Source organism: Lepisma saccharinum, unplaced genomic scaffold (genome assembly GCF_977018435.1).
Source record: "Lepisma saccharinum unplaced genomic scaffold, izLepSacc3.1 HAP1_SCAFFOLD_183, whole genome shotgun sequence".
NCBI classification, from domain to species: Eukaryota; Metazoa; Arthropoda; class Insecta; order Zygentoma; family Lepismatidae; genus Lepisma; species Lepisma saccharinum.
In genome coordinates, this window is record NW_028142980.1 from 135,749 (window position 1) to 157,933 (window position 22,185).

The 22,185-nt window shown below is 42.7% G+C and overlaps 1 pseudogene; it reads right to left on the minus strand.

Moving 5' to 3' along the window:
• Positions 1 to 13,908: 13,908 nt before the first annotated feature.
• On the minus strand, positions 13,909 to 15,304 carry LOC145982464 (large subunit ribosomal RNA; annotated as a pseudogene).
• Positions 15,305 to 22,185: the final 6,881 nt, after the last annotated feature.

Genomic DNA, 22,185 nt, shown 5'->3' on the forward strand with positions numbered 1-22,185 from the left:
TGAGGCCTTGAGGTCACTGTAACTCGAGTAATGTTTTATTGCCTGGCTTTTAATAAATTGTTGAAACACTGAATTATAAAATTCTTTGCCATTATCTGTTTGCAAATAGCGCGGGGATCTTCCACTCTGATTTATGATTGTTCTAAAAGCTTCTGTAACACATTTTCCAGTCTTGGATTTAAGTGCCACAGCCCAGGCAAATTTTGAAAATGTGTCTATTACAGTAAGTAAATACTTGTAGCCCTTGTTGATTTTGTCTAAGTTTTTCAACTGCCCACTTGACAACTCAATCAAGTCGCTTTGCCATAAATCATCTATGCCCTTTGTGACTACTGGGAGTCTCTTAAAATTATGTCTGGCCTGTCTGTGTAATTCATCAACAATAATTTTTCTAGACATAATATGTAAACAAGAATATTGCAACTATAGGGTGTTCAGCAGCTGATACTGCAGGATTTTCTAAATATAATTTGTCCCCAATATGTATTTTAAATTCCAGAGAGCCATCATCTTCAGTATAGGCTGTTTCCAATGTATTGGGGTCGGTAAAATCCTCCAATTCTACACTGGTGACTTTTGGTTTGTTGTCAGCATTTGTTATTGATAAGATAGGGTAGTGGTGTGCCTGTGGCTGAAACCAATATTTGATTTTGATTGGTCTCAGTGTGCCCCCAACAAAAAACTGGTAATAAAATTGTGCAGGGGACAGCTTATATATTTTGCCACCTGGTGTAAATGGAGAATCATATTCTTGGTTGGGGATGCTGTTTAATTCAAGAATTACTGAATGTTTTGGATTCTCGATTATGCCTGTTATTTCTTTTTCTGCTGTGAGCAATCTGCTTGTTACAGATTCAAGATGCTCATTGATGGTCCTAACAATCTCATCGTGCCCTGGCTTGATTTTTATTTCCACGCCAAGTTTTTTGTATTGTTGCACAATCTCTTGTAGCTGGGTGGCAAAAACAGACAAAGCATTTGCTTGATTGGATTCCATGGTCCCTAGCTGTTGCTTGATATTAGCTACAATTTGCTGTAAATTTTCAACAACTGCCAATTTTGAATTTTGAGCAGTAAGATCATGGACCTGTCTTCTGATATCCTCAAACAGGGCATGCAATTCATTAATATGTTGATTTGTTGGTAGAGTGGCCACTGTCTGAGTGAGATGTTTGATCTCTGCCTGGATATTCTTGATATCTTCTGATTTCAATATGCGATTCACTGCCCTCTTAATATTTTTAAGTTCCTGTGATGTGGGCAGATTTGATACTGTATTTTGCAAAAATTCAAGTGCCAATTTTACATTGTTTAATTCAGAAGCATCAGCCACATTTTGCATAGCATTTTGGAGCAGGGCTATATCTGCCTGAGAGGGTGTTGAATGTTGTAAAATTTCAAGTTTTGTTTGGATATCATCTATCAAATGATGAAAATGAGATAATTCAGATTCAGTGTTGAGGTTTTCAAGCTTTGTGATTTGTTGCTGGACACTAACAAGTGTATCTACAATCCCAGGCAATCGGGATTCTAGTACATTTGCCAAATCACTTTGCACTGCTGCTATTGTACCTTCAAGATGGGTTATGGAACTTTGAATTTTTCCAAAATCTTCATATGTTTCAAGTTGCAGCTTAATATTTGCTACACTCCGAGTTATTGCATTCAAAGCATCAGAAGATGGCAAATTGTTCATAAAATTTTCAAGTGTCTCAATTTTTTCTTTAACCTCGGCTATGGCATTGTTCAGAGGGTCCAGATTAGGTATTTGGAGTGACTGAATCTGTTCTTTTAGAGTGGAAATCACTAGATCAAAATCTTCTTGTGATTTTATGCTTTTGACAATTGTTTGGAGTTGTGTCTGGACATTATTAATCTGCTCCTCTAATTGCTGTTTCAATTGCTCAGAGTTGTTAGCCTGGGTCTTAAATTTGGCTTGAAGAGCTGCTACAGCTTCTTCCAAACTTTGAAAATTATCTAATGTGGCCAAATCAGTATATTTCTGAAGGAACAATTTGAGTTCAGAATCAATTTTAAGAAGAGGGTCCATGCATTGTGATTGCAAATTTGTAATTTCTAGTTGAAGACTGGCATTCAGTGTGGTTTGTAAAGCTTGTAAATCGCTTCTTAATTTCTTGACTCTGACATCAAGCATCAGAATCTCATCACTGTGATCTTCATGTCTTGTATGGCCAAATATATCATTAGGCATTTTTGTTTTAGCGGTTATTTATTATTGAATATCTAATTCTTAATTCTATAAAAAAAGGTATAAGCTTGTCATAGGATCCCGGGACCTCAATATATAAGCAGTCACCAGCAGAAACAGTATAAACAGTGCCAGAAACCATGTTTGAGTGCTTAATTCTGTAAATATTTCTCCCTACTGAAATTTTAACATCACCCTCAGGGGTTGTAATAAATTGCAATTGCCCACCTACAGGTAATTGGTAATGATTTAAATTATTGTTAAATATGTACAATATTTTGCCTGTTTCATCATCAATATCTGTAAGTATGCTGTTCAGATGAATAATTAACAAGCCACTCAGTTTAGACAGCATATCAGGAGAGGGTTGTGGTGTTGGCAGATCCATAATACCTTGTTTTTTGAACCCAAATAAGTTCATAGGCATGTTTATTTATTTCAAATCATGCTCTGTAATTGGGCATTGATTCCCACTTTTCAAATCACAATGACCCCACGGTAGAGTATGTATGCCACATGATAAAATGCATCTCTTATCATCATGTGGGTCCAGAGCCACTTTTCTTACAACATTTGAAGTCAATAAGTGATCCACACTCTGAATTCTGGATTCTGATGTTCTGATTAAATTTTGGGATTTGATGCAATTTTTATAATCTTCAAATTCAAGCTCTTTTTCAACAGTTACTCTGCCAATGCCCTTGGCTTTTTTGGCAACAGCACCACTACATGTCTCAAAACTGTACATCTTGGCACTTAACCCAGCAAATTCCACAATAACATCACCAAGTGTCTCATCTTTTAACATGCCGGGTACTTTTTTGTTGTGGGGTTGAATCTTTGTATGTTCACTGGTATCAAAATATTTAAATAATTCAGGTTGTGCCATATCTTGATAAACATCTTCTGTTTTAATATCAAGAATAAAACTATCCGTGTCCATGTACATCAATTTTACATTATCACCATAAAAAGGTTTCAACACATCATAATACAATATTAACATGTGTAATTTGGCCAAATCCAATATCACAGCCCCTACATAAATAGGTTTATCAAACTTAATCTTTGTTTTTTTCATGTTGAAAAGTGCCATGTGCTCATCATAAATTCTTCTGTAATTGAAATTAGGCTTTGCAACCAATTTTTTGCTCAGGCTGGGGTCAGTAATTATTTTAACATCGGTATGTTTTCTGACATTTTCTATTGTTTTGCCATACACAGAATTGACCATCAATTTAAATAAGGCCTTATCAAATTGGCTCTTTGCAGATGTTCGAAGCTCTGTGTTTGTATCAATGTATGGCTTCAACCATCTTGAGTGCCTGAACCTCAAAACTTTGCCAAGTTTGGTCACTTGAACACCATAATGCATCAGGAACTGGAGGTTTTTGTAATATATGACATAACCTTGTTTCGGCTCCAGAGTCATCATGAGCTTCTTCTGTTTAGAGCCAGGTGAGCACTGAACCTCGGGAATTGGGGGCAGATCAGAAAATTTGTTGTGCAAATCATCAGGAATTGTCAGATCAACCTCTAAGAAGAGGCCATAGTCACTGTCATCAAAATCCTTAAGATCTTCAATATTGAAATCTTCGACCCATTCAAGCTCTGCATGTGGCAATTTTTGCATCATGGCATGACCATAGAGGCTGTTTGCATCTACATACACTATATAATTTGATGGCCGTGCTGGATCATAATCAGGCATATATTTGTTATTTGCTCTGGCATATCTCTGGGAACATTGCACCATCCCTCCTCTTATACCTTTCTCCATAAACAGATACGTATCTTGATCTTGGATCAGATCTAATTGCTTTTTGGTGTTGAAAAACGTTGCAGCCCATGCTAGGCCCGAAACACTGAAAAAATACACTGGGTCCAACCCATAATTTTGCATAGAAGATTTTCTGAATGCCTGCATTACATCAGCTAAGAGGGTCACATCAAGTTTTAAATATGCCTTGTGACAATCACCAAATGTCTGGCATTTTAAATTGTTCCACATCAATTGGGCATGGTGATAATCATCATCAGTGATTCCAGATCCTCTGATTTTGCTGTAAAACTCTTCTTGTGGTGGCAGAGAACATTCATCAAATTTAGAAAAATCTGTAACATAATCATATGGATATACACCCTTCCGCCTAATTAATTTCAGGTCCTGATTTGGAAACAATGCACGTGTGATTTTGAATTGGTCATCAGATAATTGAGTGGCCAGTGTGGCCAGGCTAGCAGATAAAATTCTGTAAGAATCAAGAAATCTTATGTGAATAGGAACATCTTTAACTTTAATTATTTTGCTAATAGCAATATATTTCTCATCATTTTCAGCTAAAATATTTAAATTCTGCTTGTCAAATCCCTCATATCTAATCAGATGATGGAAATCATAATTGGATGCTCCATGGCAAAATATGGGGACAAATCTTGGTCTCTTGATCTTAATATTACAGCTATTACACAGGGCCCTTAAGAATTTTCCATCTGTATGAGAATGGTGATGTACCTTGATATTTGTATCTGAAAATTCAGATTCACATACCGGGCATTTTTCTGCTTTGTTGAAATCTTCAATCTGTTTCTCTGTTAAAGGCAACATAGGCTCTGATTTTAATAAGATCTTAGATGCTATGTCACGGCACTCATTTTCTATTCTATGTGCAAATATTTTGATGGCATCTGGCCCCATGTATAAGTGTGGCTCACTAGCTACACCATCCCGTATAACTATATAACAAAAACTGGAAGGTTCATGTAGCTGGTATGGTGTAATTGAAGAATCTTCAGGATCTGGGCTACAAAATGCAAGAGGTTTGAGATTTGATTCAAAATCACAGACAATATATGCTGGGTGTTCCAACGAGGCTTCAAACTTATTGAATTTTGCTTTTTCACTTGGATTAGGCATCACCATATGAACAGGTTTATGGTTGCCACAATATTTCAGATGCTCAATTAACTTATTTTTTGCAATTTCTGCACTCTCTTCACGAACCCCATTCACCATTTTTCTACCATCAAATACAGTTAAGCATCTTCTGCACAACTTAAATATTTTTTTATATTTGTCTAGTTGTGTTCTCACCAAAGCTTCAAAATTATGTATCAGAGTGTAATGGTGTGTGTCATCCCCTTCAATTAAGAGCAGATCAATTGGAACAGCAGATTCATCATCAAGTGTACTGATTCTGAGAGGTTCTATCAAGCAATTGTCACGACCAGTGGAACAAATAAAAACGTTAATAGATAATTGTTTATCATTGATATGCCTGGCTCTTTTTTCAAATTTATCAATATTCTGAACAGACATTGGATATTCTAAACCCTCCATTGCATCATCAAATTGATGTTCATGTTGTTTGTAATAACTTATTCTCTCAGGATGCCTTGAAACTGGATACAAAGCAGCTAATATACACCACAAAAAGCATTTCTGGTCGGTATTTTCAATATTGACCACGGCTCTTTTGTTTTTAATATTATCAGGTAATGGCAGATATGTAGATCCTTGTAATGAGCTGAATTCAGAAATATTAACATATAATTTGTGTGATGAACCGCATAGGGTCCATCCAGACTCTTTTGCAGCAAATTCAGAGTGTTTAATGTTCAATTGATCCATCAAACTGCTTATTATTGTGTCTGAATTTGTATTTGAATATACAGGTACAGTTTCTCTTATGTGGGGCTGTGTAAATTTTGTGCCATTTGGTTTCTTATATTGAGTATACAATTTGAGGGACAGCTTATAAGAGCCATTTTGTGCATTTAGAATTGCCTGCACATCAGGATTTACACTGTTCAAAAAATTCTCAATGCCACATCTTGGCTCTGATACAAACCGATAATCTCTTAATTGGCTATTAAAACTGCTATGGATAGGTGGTGCATTGCGTGGCTGCTTTGCTGCTCTGGCATTAAGAGGTGCTTCGTGCTTCCTTTTCAGAGCAGATGTGGATGGTTGTGTTGATGACTGTGCAGAGCAAGTATCTTTATGTTTATATGCGAAATATTGCATGTTGTATTTTATATGGCATTTGGGGCATGTTTTTGTGGGAGTTCTGCATTTGTCTGGGTTACAAATCTTTTGGTGTCTGGCCCAATTAGAGCTAAATATATTTTTATTGCATTGGTTACAATATTTTTGTTTTGGCATTTTACTTGTTGTTTATTCTGGGCTTCAATTCAAAACTTTATACTTAACAGTTAGGTTCGGCTGTGTGATTTGTATATTTAGTGTATATACTTAATATTAATATTATTAATATTATTATTAATTTTTATCCTCGGTTTTATTATATAATTTTTTGGGTTTTAAATCAAAACTCTATGCCTATCTTATGACAGGTTGTAAGGCCAATGGCCCACAAGTGGAAATATTGATCTAAACTGACCTTCCGCAAATGCCTGCGCGGACATGCATGTCTAGCTCAATGGCCTTGTTATGTATTGATTTTTGTATAACAGGCTGGGATAGATATAAGTTTGACCCTAAATATGAGTGGATTACAATAAACAAGCTGGATATCAGGCAAAATATTGTTCAATATACCAGAAATATGAATTAAAACAAACAAGCCTGTAAGTATGAGAAACACTGTAACAACACGTCTGTTCTTCTCAAGCACTGTAACAACACGTCTGTTCTTCTCAAGCTCTCTCACAATACTGGCTGATATGCAATGCAAAATCTCTTTATATACCCCAAGCACAGATTAAAACTTCTGAAACAATAAACCAATCAGAATATAATACATCATCATATTATATCATAATTAAGCAATTAAAAAACAATACATGGCTAATAATTTGTTGCATTGGATAATAATTTGTTGCACAGCATGATGCAATAGCTCTTGCATCATAATTTGTTGCTGGTGTTGCACAGCATGATGCAAGAGCTCTTGCATTACATGTGTGTGTGTGTGTGTGTGTGTGTGTGTGGGTGTGTGTGTGTGTGTGTGTGTGTGTGTGTGTGTGTGTGTGTGTGTGGGTGGGTGGGTTTTTGGCTTAATTTCAGGTATAGCCAAAAAAATATCAATTTTTGACAAGTTTATGAACAAAAATCTGGTTGATGCAACTTTTATAAGTATAAGCAAATCAATCTGAGGAGGCTCTTCCTTTCTGAAGAGGCATTTTTACAAAAATCTTGGACTAGACAGAGTTCCACACTTGATCAAAAAGCTCATATGCTCATGTTGAGCTAGTTTTAAGTATAGCCAAACCTGCTTGAGAGGAGCTCTTCCTTTCTTGGGTTTATGCCCCCACCAAACACACTACTGGAGCGTGATGGCGTAAATTTGAGTGTGTTCCTTGATCCTTCCTGCGTCGATTAAAATCGTTTCAGGTGATAAGGGTTCATAAACACTATTACTTCGGTACTTGTTTTCACCTTAATTTGTTCGCATTCATTTACGCCATAAGGATAGCATGGGGGTGGTTTTTCTGCTATTGTCTAAAAAGTACTTACCACCTCGAGTCGGTCGGGGGTTAAAAATGTAGCTTGGAGCTTCCCGCAGCGAATCCAGTCGGTCTCCAAGGTATAACGGATTGGGGGGCTCCAGGGGGGGTAAACTTCCCCGGGACGTGCACTTTTTCCGTGATTCTTGAGAAATCTCACGCTTCACTTCACATCCGAAATTTGAAATTGTGATATCTCAGGAACCACTTTATCAAAATTCGTCACCTTTTCACAGAGTGTGGTTGACACGTTCACAAACCCGTATTTGCACAGTGGCGGACCACTCCCGATCGAAATTCGCACTTTTTGGACGCGTTTCGGACTACCGTAACGCGTGCGTGCCGAGTTTAGACCGTCTCCACGTATCGAGTCGCCCCAGACAGGGACAGAGGGAATCTCGTTAATCCATTCATGCGCGTCACTAATTGGATGACGAGGCATTTGGCTATTCTGACTGAGCCCATTAGCCCCGTCTCTTCCCTATGTTAGCATAGGTACTTTAATACTCAAGATTTTTACTGATCTTCCAACTCCTACTCCACCTTTCTCTCACCTCTGCCGGTCATACAATAGTACGACCAATAAATAAATAAATAAATAATAATAAATTAAAATAAGTTAAGTTGTATATAGATATAACTCTTTATATATGAATTTCTTGTATAATATAGATAGTTGTGTGACTCTCTTCGTCCTTTACCCTCCTTCTTTATGTATTTCTGTATTTCTGTCTAGTGCGCGCGGATCTGCGAGTTCCCCCTATGGTATCCGGGCGCTTGGCTCCCCCGAGCGCATGATTGTGTCTATCTCCCTCGTTACCGACACCACCTCTCCTCTCGTCTCTCCTTTGGGGGGGGGGAAACCTTCTTCCGTTTGCGGGGATCTCGGATTTTCAGGTCTCCCCTCGCTTTAGCCTGGGTGACGAGGATCAACAAGTTTCACCTCTTCCCTCGTCGTTGCCAGGCACGTGGTTCCCCCCGTGAACCCTTTGGTAGTTGTCTATTTGTAGTCCAAGTGCTGATTGACAATCTTGATAGACGTTCGGATTGCCGTTAAGCTCAGCGTCATGAGGAGCTCGTTGCTGCTGATGCCCAGCTGTCTTAGCGCAGCACGTGTGATTGGAGGTAGAGCTCCTCTTGACCCCAGGACTATGGGAGTATGGATCACCCGATCGGCCTGAAGTGTGGACGCTACCACCTCGTCCAACTTCTTGTATTTATCCACCTTCTCCTTCCCCGCTTCCTTGAGTGAATTCTCAGTTTCGAACCTGACCGTCATGTCGGTAACGTACGCGACGTTATCCTTCACTAGGACGAGGTCCGGCTTAAGACGCTCCTTGGTCGCAGGTATGGAGAAGGTTTGCTCTTTAGCCACAGTGTACCCTTTTGCGGAAGCCTCTATGATGTCCCGCAGTTCATCATGACGCTTGATCCGCAGTCCTTTTGATGCTGTGCAGGCGCCTATTACGTGCCCTAGGGTCTCGGGCGCCGCATGGCATCTCCTGCACTCATCGGACTCCACCACCTTAGCGCTTTTGAGGACATGGTTGAGTCCAACCGTGTTAGATCTAAGCCTCAATAAGTCGTTGAGCTGACCGGGCTTTAGTAGTCCCTGATTGACGAGAGCTGCGTTGGCTATGGGGTCGTTGAAGAAGTTCTTGACTCCCAAGCCATGTAGTGGCTGCTGGCTCCATCGCTCCGACTCCGAACCAGTTATTAATTTTCTGGCCGCAGCAATGGTGTCCAGCGTAACAGGTGTTTGGACGCCAGTCACTCTGGCAATGCCTTCGATTCTGGCGCCCATGCCTGTCTCTTGGAAGAGGTGTGTTACCACCTCGTCCCGCGAGTCTCTCAGTCTACAGAGATTTCCTAGTATCCCCAGCTGAATGATGGTGGTCAGGCGCGGAACGCCTAGACCACCATCGCGCTTTTTACAGTACAATAACTGATCGGTGGTGGATTCAGGTAACTTGAAGGCCCGTTTGTGGAACCTCCTGACTTCCAAGTCAATGGATTCCAGGAAGTTCTTTGAAACCCCGACATTCACCCATGCATATTGGAATTTAGGCAGGATGTTGGTGCCGATAAGTTTCGCCTTCTGGTGTGGCTTTAACTTGAGCCTGGAGGCGCGGATCAGGATCTCCTTGACCTCCCGCAGGTGATATTTGTTCGAGAGGCCTTGTGCCAGAGTGTATTGGCACCCGAGATAGTTGAAGACCTCTCCCGTTTTCACCACCTTGATGGGCATACCGCCCAGCGTGAGCTGAGGGGAACCAGTAACCCATGTTTTGTGTGTGCCTTCAATTTGAAAGGCCACACATTTCTCAGTCGAGATGCCCATGTCGAGTTTGTCAAGGAATTGACTCACTCGGGCAAGCTGGGTGTTCATTCCAGCAGCGTTGTTCGTGAAAATCACGAGATCGTCGGCGTATGCTGATGCTGCTAGTTTCTGGTTGCCCAGATCATAGCCAGCACCGGCGCCTTTGATATCCTCAATTAGCTCATCCATTACGAGGTTGAACAGGAATGGGCTCAAGCAGTCCCCTTGCTTGATCCCTCTTCGCAGCTCGATGGATTCGCCGTATACTGTTGTGCAGATTCCGTCGTACATATCTGCAATTAAGGATATCAGGTGTTGATTGACACCTTTCTTCGTCAAAGCATCAATCATTGCTGCGTGTGGAACGGTGTCAAAGGCTTTACTTATGTCCACCGCGCAGCCGGTGAGGGTTCTTCGGGCTTGCTTTTTGGCGTGGCTTATCGCTTTATCCAAGATAAAGCAGTTCGCCGCGCACCCCTCGCCCTTGACAAACCCCTTCTGCTCAGTCGTGAAACTAATGAAGCGTCGCAGGGTCTCGTCAAGAATGCCGGTGAAGGTCCGGCATACGATTGAGCTTATCGTGATGGGCCGCCAGTTCTTAACCTGGGATCTGTCCTTTCCCATCTTGGGAAGGAAGATCGTTCGGTTCTGCTTCCACCTCTTCGGAACCGAGCCCGCATATAGGATATAGTTGAAGAGGTGGGTGAGCGTTGTTGTGACCCCTAGTTGTCTCAGGTGGACCCTCCTGAGACCGTCGGGGCCTGCGGCCTTGTCTTTGAGATTGGCTAGCCTTTTACGGACACTGTCCACCGAAATCGGAAGCATCATTGCCAATCTACTCTCCTCGTCAATTCCTTTTTCTTTGAAGTTGGCTGTGAAGGAGCCTTCTTGACTCCACAGATCCTGGTAGAACTCGACGAATTCCCTGTTCCCAGGTCTGACATCCTGTTCGTCCAGAAACTCACTGGAGTTCTGAACGATGGAGTCCGCAATCTTCTGTGGACACTTTTTGAAGATTGCTTGAGTTTTGGCGTAGAGCTGGTCAGGTCTCTTGCACCTCGACTTCCTTCGCCCCTTCTTTGGTGTTGCTGTTCTTGGGGGTGGAGTGCTAGCCACCACCCCCGCCTTCAGCACACTGGTGAGCACGTCCACTATCTCTTCCAGTTTCTCACCTGCCCGTTCCTTTCCTAGGTCGAACAGCTCCCTTATTCCCCTGTCGAGTTCGCGCAAGCGTGACTCCGGGTTAGGAGGAATCCCTTCCAGGTACTCCACAAATGGTTCCGCTAGGATATTTGTGGGTCCAGGATCCTCTGGGCTGTTCACGTCTACCAATTTATCCACCATAAGATGGACATTGATAACGTATGGTTCTTCCGTGTGCTCTTTCATCTTCGGCTCCGGGTTTGGCGTTGCCGCCTCCGGTTCGGTCTCCTGAGAGGCCGGGTTCTCAAGGGAGCCTTCCCTTTCGTCTCTCCTCCCGGGGCAGTAGGGATCAATGAGTTTCACCTCTCCCCCCACTGCTGCCGGGTGCCTGGCTCCCTCGAGCTCCTCCGTTGAATCCGAGCTTGTCTCATCCGGTTCGACCAGTCTGACTGCCATTGTGGTTTTGGTGGCCTCTGGGGCTCTTTCTGGCAAGGATCGACGAGTGTCACCTCTCCCCTCTTTGCTTTCGGGGCAGCGGGGATCCACGAGTTTCACCTCTACCCCCGCTGTTGCCGATTCCTTAGAGCCCCCGAGTTCTCTCAGTTCCGCTGGGCCTCTTACTTCCTGTTCTGGATGTACCAGAGCCTGGCTCTGGTCCTCGCCTCTGCAGGCGGTGGGGGTATCGGACGGCTCGGGCCTAGGTTTATCCGGTGCTGTAAGGAGTCCCTGCTGGGCAAGGTGTCTCCTCTTGTCCCGGATTTGCCTGAGTGTTTTTGTTGGGAACGCAGCTGTTAATTCCCGCCGTCTACCCTCCGCATCGAGATCCCTCCTCTCGATTTCCAGGAAGGTATGTGTGTCCTCCACTGACCACACTTTACTCCTGGCTGGACCAGGTCTTGGAACCTTTTCTTGTGAGATCTTGACCTCGTTCCAAGCGTCAGGATGCGCCTTGCGTTGATGCTGACTTAGGCCCACCTGCTTCTGGAATGTCCTCCCGCATGGTTTCCCATCGGTAACGACTTGGCAGGCTATTACTGCGGGCGTCACTGGTCCACTTTCTACCACTGGCATGTCGGGCTGCCGACATTTCGGGGCATGGGTCTCCATCGCATGAAGCCCATCCTTCTCTTTGCCACACTTCCGACACTGGTATATCACGTCCGTCAGATGCAGCTCGCGATAATGCTTCGCTACACCCTTCTGCGACGTGAATACCAGGTGGAAATGTGTGTGGCAAGTGTACACCCCGTCCACTCTTTCGAATGGGTACACTATCCTCACCTTCTCTTCACTCCTCCTCCCCGTTTTCCTCTCTCCATCTCTCACCTCTCTCCTGCTCTCTCCTCCTCCAACCTCAACTCGCTGACTGGCTTCAGACGCATTATACTTAGTACTTTTAGTCGTGGCCATAATAGAGTCAGGAGGTTGTTTGAAGGTCGGCTCGGTTCACCGCGGCCAACCTACAGGCCCGGTTCCGGCTTTCTGTAACGATACCCACCAATGTCGCCGGCCGACATCAAGGGCTGCCTGGTCTCCGCATTCGTTACTTGGTTTTCCAGGAGCTTTCGCTCCCAGAAGTCCCTTCGCCCTATCACTCATCATAGGTTTCAGTTTTGTCCATCCTGCCTTTCCTGATCAAAGACCCGGATCCCCGGAGTATAGGGTAAATCGCCCTACTCCACCTACTCCCCAGGCTTAGCCACTGTTACGCCAAGGACCCCCAGCTTAATCAGGCCGAGGGTCGGCACCACCGAGTCTTCAGTGTTGTGGACCCCGTTCAATGAACTTGCCATGCTTCCTAGTCCTTCTCTCTCCCACCACTGCCTCTATCTCCGCTTGGCTCGTTCCCTAAGGGTTTCCTGTCACCAGTCCCCCCTGGGCAGGTCTCCTCATCCAGCCCCAGCCTTATGGATGAGGTTTTGAACAGTACTAGGCATTCTGGACTCAACATCCCCCCATGACAAAGCGAGAGTGCGGCTTCACCTACCCCCTTCGCTGTTCTGGGAGTAGGGTTTTCTGTCAGGGTTTTCTCCCTTAGCCTTTGGGTCAAAACCCGCCCGCAAGGCAGCGGGTTGTCGGGGTTTCCTCCCCTAGCCTCTGGTCCGGGGTGGTGTACACCACTAGCTCACATATCTGCAAGCCGTATCACTATCCGCCACCTGTGACCCGCTCTGTACCCTGAGGCAGGGTTCTTAAGGGAACCTTCATGCGGGGGTCAACGAGTACCATCCCTCGCCCCGTAGTACCTGGGTGCAAGGATCGACGAGTTTCACCTCTACCCTCGTAGTGCCAGGCACTTAGCTCCCTTAAGAGAGTCATAGTTACTCCCGCCGTTTACCCGCGCTTCCCTGAATTTCTTCAGCGCGACATTCAGAGCACTGGGCAGAAATCACATCCCGTCAACACCCTCTCGGGCTGTCGGGATGCTTTGTTTTAATTAAACAGTCGGATTCCCCTGGTCCGTGCCGGTTCTGAGTCGACCGTTCGTCGGCGGCCGACTCGAGGGGAGGCACGTTCCCCCCGGCGCCCCCGAGGGGGGCAAGGGGTTCGGTGCGTTCCCCTCAGAGAGCCCAGGGACGCTCGCGGAAGTCCGACGCGCGGTCCACGCTCGGGACGAGCAGGAACTGCCCGCCCCTCGCGAAGACCCACGCCGGACCGAACCCGCGGTGGCCCCCCGGGCCCCGACCGGCCCCGGTCCTCAGAGCCAATCCTTGTTCCGAAGGTACGGATCCAGATTGCCGACTTCCCTTACCCACATTAGTCTATCGTCAAGAGGCTCTTTACCTCGGAGGCCAGATGCGGATTCGGGTACGGCCAGGCCTCGGGACTCTGCTGCGCTGTTCCCACCAAGATTTTCAAGGTCCGACGGGCACCCGGGGAAACCGCACCCAACTACGGTTCTCTTAGCTTTCCCCAGTGTCCCCTTCTCCTTCTGGGAAGATTCCGGGGAGCGTAGGGGATCGCTCTGACAGAACAGACAACTCTGCCCCCGGGACCCGACGGATTCTCCTGGTGCCACCAGTTACCTGGACTTACGGACTTCGAGGGAACCCGCGACGCACTCCCGGTCCCGAGACGCGGCGGAGGGCTGGATACCCCACTTCCCTTTCGATCGCGGCCGAGACGCCGGCGCGTCGCGCTAACCACTACACCCGAAGGTGCGGTGACAGTCGCGAAACTGACCCGACGCATCGGTGGGAGTTCTCCGCGGTCTAAGGACCGGCTCACCCGCCTGCAACTGCTGTTGAGGCGGAACCCTTCTCCACGTCTGACCTCAGCGAGGTCTCATCAGATTATTTGCTACTACCACCAAGATCTGCAACGACGGCGGCTCCAGGCAGGCTCGCGCCCAGACCCTTCCACGCTCACCGCCGCGCCCTCCTACTCACCGCCGCGTCATTCTTACATAGTTGCCTATGCATGGAGCATTGCGGCGGCGGCCGGGTATAGGCACGACGCTCGATTGCCATCCATTTTCAGGGCCGGTTGCTTCGGCAGGTGAGTCGTTACACACTCCTTAGCGGATGCCGACTTCCATGGCCACCGCCCTGCTGTCTTGAGCAACCGACGCCTTTCATGGTTTGAGCAGCGTCGATTCAGGCACCTTAACCCGGCGTTTGGTTCATCCCACAGCGCCAGTCCTGCTTACCAGGAGCGGCCCACTGAGCACTCGGGTCCTGAAAAGAAGGCCCCGCTTCGCCCTAGGGGCAAGCGGGACCTCCATCCCGTTCAGAGTTTGAGAGTGGGTCGAGGCCGTTTCGGCCCCGAGGTCCCCGGTCATTCGCTTTACCGGGATGGACCCCCCTTGCGAGCGCCAGCTGTCCTGAGGGACACTTCGGAGGGAACCAGCTACTAGACGGTTCGATTGGCCTTTCGCCACTATGCTTAGCTCAGACGGTCGATTTGCACGTCAGAGGCGGTTCGGACTTCCACCAGGGTTTCCCCTGGATTCGTCCTGGCCGAGCATAGTTCACCATCTTTCGGGTCCCAGCGAGTGGGCTCTTAGGTACGATCCCCGCACCCGGAGGTGGGGGATCGCCCCGGGACTGCGCGAGGGCCCTTCGTTGAGCGACTCCGGGTCACCTCGATCGTCCCAGTCGCTTTGACTGCGCCTTCGGGTTTAGTGATTCCCTTAGACTCGCCCACGCGCTAGACTCCTTGGTCCGTGTTTCAAGACGGGTCGGATGGGCCACTCGTTGAACACCGCACGGGCCAGGGGCTCACAGTACGCCCCCCGCGAACCCCCCCGGACGACCGGGGAGACGGGGGGACACTGCCAGGCACGCCACATTGCTGCGACCTCTACGCCTTCCGTCAAGATTTTCGACGAATTTTTGAAGAATTTTCAAATTTTCAGATAGGAGGTTCCAGATAAGATCAAAAACTACATACTCAGATCTTCACCAAACGTTGCAGGGATACTTTGCATGTCAAGACACGTGGAAAAAACGTACAAAACAAGAGATTGGAGACATCAAGATTTTCGACGAATTTTTTAAGAATTTTCAAATTTTCAGATGGGAGGTTCCAGATAAGGTCAAAAACTACATACTCAGATCTTCACCAAACTTTGCAGGGATACGTTGGATGTCAAGACACGTGGAAAAACATACAAAACATAGGATTGGGGATATCAAGATTTTGGTCAAATTTTTTAAGAACCTTCAAATTTTCAGATAGGAGGTTCCATATAAAGTCAAAAACTACATACTCAGATCTTCACCAAACATTGCAGGGATACATTGGATGTCAAGACACGTGGAAAAAACGTACAAAACAAGAGATTGGAGACATCAAGATTTTGGACGAATTTTTTAAGAATTTTCAAATTTTCAGAAAAGATGTTCCAGATAAGGTCAAAAACGACATACTCAGATCTCCACCAAACTTTTCAGGGATACTTTGCATGTCAAGACACGTGGAAAAAACGTACAAAACAAGAGATTGGAGACATCAAGATTTTCGACGAATTTTTTAAGAATTTTCAAATTTTCAGATGGGAGGTTCCAGATAACGTCAAAAACGACATACTCAGATCTTCACCAAACTTTGCAGGGATACTCTGCATGTCAAGACACGTGGAAAAAACGTACGAAACAAGAGATTGGAGACATCAAGATTTTCGACGAATTTATTAAGAATTTTCAAATTTTCAGATGGGAGGTTCCAGATAAGGTCAAAAACTACATACTCAGATCTTCACCAAACTTTGCAGGGATACGTTGGATGTCAAGACACGTGGAAAAAACGTACAAAACAAGAGATTGGAGACATCAAGATTTTGGACGAATTTTTTAAGAATTTTCTAATTTTCAGAAAGGATGATCCAGATAAGGTCAAAACCGACATACTCAGATCTTCACCAAACTTTGCAGGGATACATTGGATGTCAAGACACGTGGAAAAAACGTACAAAACAAGAGATTGGAGACATCAAGATTTTGGACGAATTTTTTAAGAATTTTCAAATTTTCAGATAGGAGGTTCCATATAGGGTCAAAAACTACATACTCAGATCTTCACCAAACTTTGCAGGGATACTTTGCATGTCAAGACACGTGGAAAAAACGTACAAAACAAGAGATTGGAGACATCAAGATTTTGGACGAATTTTTTAAGAATTTTCAAATTTTCAGATGGGAGTTTCCAGATAAGGTCAAAAACGACATACTCAGATCTTCACCAAACTTTGCAGGGATACTCTGCATGTCAAGACACGTGGAAAAAACGTACAAAACAAGAGATTGGAGACATCAAGATTTTCGAAGAATTTTTTAAGAATTTTCAAATTTTCAGAAAGGATGTTCCAGATAAGGTCAAAACCGACATACTCAGATCTTCACCAAACTTTGCAGGGATACATTGGATGTCAAGACACGTGGAAAAAACGTACAAAACAAGAGATTGGAGACATCAAGATTTTGGACGAATTTTTTAAGAATTTTCAAATTTTCAGATAGGAGGTTCCAGATAAGGTCAAAAACTACATACTCAGATCTTCACCAAACTTTGCAGGGATACATTGGATGTCAAGACACGTGGAAAAAACGTACAAAATAAGAGATTGGGGTCATCAAGATTTTGGACGGATTTTTTAGGAATTTTCAAATTTTCAGATGGGAGGTTCCATATAAGGTCAAAAACTACATACTCAGATCTTCACCAAACTTCTCAGGGATACATTGGATGTCAAGACACGTGGAAAAAACGTACATAAGATATTGGAGACATCAAAATTTTGGACGAATTTTTTAAGAATTTTCAAATTTTCAGAAAGGATGTTCCAGATAAGGTCAAAAACGACATACTCAGATCTTCACCAAACTTTGCAGGGATACATTGGATGTGAAGACACGTGGAAAAAACGTACAAACAAGAGATTGGAGACATCAAGATTTTGGACGAATTTTTTAAGAATTTTCAAATTTTCAGATAGGAGGTTCCAGATAAGGTCAAAAACTACATACTCAGATCTTCACCAAACTTTGCAGGGATACATTGGATGTCAAGGCACGTGGAAAAAACGACAAAACAAGAGATTGGAGACATCAAGATTTTGGACGAATTTTTTAAGAATTTTCAAATTTTCAGAAAAGATGTTCCAGATAAGGTCAAAAACGACATACTCAGATCTCCACCAAACTTTTCAGGGATACTTTGCATGTCAAGACACGTGGAAAAAACGTACAAAACAAGAGATTGGAGACATCAAGATTTTCGACGAATTTTTTAAGAATTTTCAAATTTTCAGATGGGAGGTTCGAGATAACGTCAAAAACGACATACTCAGATCTTCACCAAACTTTGCAGGGATACTCTGCATGTCAAGACACGTGGAAAAAACGTACGAAACAAGAGATTGGAGACATCAAGATTTTCGACAAATTTTTTAAGAATTTTCAAATTTTCAGATGGGAGGTTCCAGATAAGGTCAAAAACTACATACTCAGATCTTCACCAAAATTTGCAGGGATACGTTGGATGTCAAGACACGTGGAAAAAACGTACAAAACAAGAGATTGGAGACATCAAGATTTTGGACGAATTTTTTAAGAATTTTCTAATTTTCAGAAAGGATGATCCAGATAAGGTCAAAACCGACATACTCAGATCTTCACCAAACTTTGCAGGGATACATTGGATGTCAAGACACGTGGAAAAAACGTACAAAACAAGAGATTGGAGACATCAAGATTTTGGACGAATTTTTTAAGAATTTTCAAATTTTCAGATAGTAGGTTCCAGATAGGGTCAAAAACTACATACTCAGATCTTCAACAAACTTTGCAGGGATACTTTGCATGTCAAGACACGTGGAAAAAACGTACAAAACAAGAGATTGGAGACATCAAGATTTTGGACGAATTTTTTAAGAATTTTCAAATTTTCAGATGGGAGGTTCCAGATAAGGTCAAAAACGACATACTCAGATCTTCACCAAACTTTGCAGGGATACTCTGCATGTCAAGACAAGTGGAAAAAACGTACAAAACAAGAGATTGGAGACATCAAGATTTTCGACGAATTTTTTAAGAATTTTCAAATTTTCAGAAAGGATGTTCCAGATAAGGTCAAAACCGACATACTCAGATCTTCACCAAACTTTGCAGGGATACATTGGATGTCAAGACACGTGGAAAAAACGTACAAAACAAGAGATTGGAGACATCAAGATTTTGGACGAATTTTTTAAGAATTTTCAAATTTTCAGAAGGGAGGTTCCAGATAAGGTCAAAAACTACATACTCAGATCTTCACCAAACATTGCAGGGATACATTGGATGTCAAGACACGTGGAAAAAACGTACAAAACAAGAGATTGGGGTCATCAAGATTTTGGACTGATTTTTTAGGAATTTTCAAATTTTCAGAAGGGAGGTTCCATATAAGGTCAAAAACTACATACTCAGATCTTCACCAAACTATGCAGGGATACATTGGATGTCAAGACACGTGGAAAAAACGTACATAACAAGATATTGGAGACATCAAGATTTTGGACGAATTTTTTAAGAATTTTCAAATTTTCAGAAAGGATGTTCCAGATAAGGTCAAAAACGACATACTCAGATCTTCACCAAACTTTGCAGGGATACATTGGATGTGAAGACACGTGGAAAAAACGTACAAAACAAGAGATTGGAGACATCAAGATTTTGGATGAATTTTTTAAGAATTTTCAAATTTTCAGATAGGAGGTTCCAGATAAGGTCAAAAACTACATACTCAGATCTTCACCAAACTTTGCAGGGATACATTGGATGTCAAGACACGTGGAAAAAACGTACAAAACAAGAGATTGGAGACATCAAGATTTTGGACGAATTTTTGAGGAATTTTCAAATTTTCAGAAATGAGGTTCCAGATAAGGTCAAAAACTACATACTCAGATCTTCACCAAACGTTGCAGGGATACTTTGCATGTCAAGACACGTGGAAAAAGCGTACAAAACAAGAGATTGGAGACATCAAGATTTTCGACGAATTTTTTAAGAATTTTCAAATTTTCAGATGGGAGGTTCCAGATAAGGTCAAAAACGACATACTCAGATCTTCACCAAACTTTGCAGGGATACTCTGCAAGTCAAGACACGTAGAAAAAACGTACAAAACCAGAGATTGGAGACATCAATATTTTCGACGAATTTTTTATGAATTTTCAAATTTTCAGAAAGGATGTTCCAGATAAGGTCAAAACCGACATACTCAGATCTTCACCAAACTTTGCATGGATACATTGGATGTCAAGACACGTGGAAAAAACATACAAAACATAGGATTGGGGACATCAAGATTTTGGTCGAATTTTTTAAGAATTTTCAAATTTTCAGATAGGAGGTTCCAGATAAGGTCAAAAACTACATACTCAGATCTTCACCAAACTTTGCAGGGATACATTGGATGTCAAGACACGTGGAAAAAACGTACAAAACAAGAGATTGGAGACATCAAGATTTTGGACGAATTTTTGAGGAATTTTCCAATTTTCAGAAATGAGGTTCCAGATAAGGTCAAAAACTACATACTCAGATCTTCACCAAACTTTGCAGGGATACATTGGATGTCAAGACACGTGGGAAAAACGTACAAAACAAGAGATTGGAGACATCAAGATTTTGGACGAATTTTTTAACAATTTTCAAATTTTCAGATAGGAGGTTCCAGATAAGGTCAAAAACTACATACTCAGATCTTCACCAGACTTTGCAGGGATACATTGGATGTCAAGACACGTGGAAAAAACGTACAAAACAAGAGATTGGAGACATCAAGATTTTGGACGAATTTTTTAAGAATTTTCAAATTTTCAGATAGTATGTTCCAGATAAGGTCAAAAACTACATACTCAGATCTTCACCAAACGTTGCAGGGATACTTTGCATGTCAAGACACGTGGAAAAAACGTACAAAACAAGAGATTGGGGACATCAAGATTTTGGACGAATTTTTTAAGAATTTTCAAATTTTTAGAAAGGAGGTTCCATATAAGGTCAAAAACTACATACTCAGATCTTCACCAAACATTGCAGGGATACATTGGATGTCAAGACACGTGGAAAAAACGTACAAAACAAGAGATTGGAGACATCAAGATTTTGGACGAATTTTTTCAAAATTTTCAAATTTTCAGATGGGTGGTTCTAGATAAGGTCAAAAACGACATACTCAGATCTTCACCAAACTTTGCATGGATACATTGGATGTCAAGACACGTGGAAAAAACATACAAAACATAGGATTGGGGACATCAAGATTTTGGACGAATTTTTTAAGAATTTTCAAATTTTCAGAAAGGAGGTTCCATATAAGGTCAAAAACTACATACTCAGATCTTCACCAAACGTTGCAGGGATACTTTGCATGTCAAGACACGTGGAAAAAACGTACAAAACAAGAGATTGGAGACATCAAGATTTTGGCCGAATTTTTGAGGAATTTTCAAATTTTCAGAAATGAGGTTCCAGATAAGGTCAAAAACTACATACTCAGATCTTCACCAAACTTTGCAGGGATACATTGGATGTCAAGACACGTGGGAAAAACGTTCAAAACAAGAGATTGGAGACATCAAGATTTTGGACGAATTTTTTAACAATTTTCAAATTTTCAGATAGGAGGTTCCAGATAAGGTCAAAAACTACATACTCAGATCTTCACCAATCTTTGCAGGGATACATTGGATGTCAAGACACGTGGAAAAAACGTTCAAAACAAGAGATTGGAGACATCAAGATTTTGGAAGAATTTTTTAAGAATTTTCAAATTTTCAGAAAGGATGTTCCAGATAAGGTCAAAAACGACATACTCAGATCTTCACCAAACTCTGCAGGGATACATTGGATGTCAAGACACGTGGAAAAAACATACAAAACATAGGATTGGGGACATCAAGATTTTGGTCAAATTTTTTAAGAATTTTCAAATTTTCAGATATAAGGTTCCATATAAGGTCAAAAACTACATACTCAGATCTTCACCAAACTTTGCAGGGATACATTGGATGTCAAGACACGTGGAAAAAACGTACAAAACAAGAGATTGGAGACATCAAGATTTTGGACGAATTTTTTAAGAATTTTCAAATTTTCAGAAAGGAGGTTCCATATAAGGTCAAAAACTACATACTCAGATCTTCACCAAACTTTTCAGGGATACATTGAATGTCAAGACACGTGGAAAAAACGTACAAAACAAGAGATTGGTGTCATCAAGATTTTGGACGGATTTTTTAGGAATTTTCAAATTTTCAGATGGGAGGTTCCAGATAAGGTCAAAAACTACATACTCAGATCTTCACCAAACTTTGCAGGGATACATTGGATGTCAAGACACGTGGAAAAAACGTACAAAACAAGAGATTGGAGACATCAAGATTTTGGACGAATTTTTTAAGAATTTTCAAATTTTCAGATGGGAGGTTCCAGATAAGGTCAAAAACGACATACTCAGATCTTCACCAAACTTTGCATGGATACATTGGATGTCAAGACACGTGGAAAAAACATACAAAACATAGGATTGGTGACATCAAGATTTTGGACGA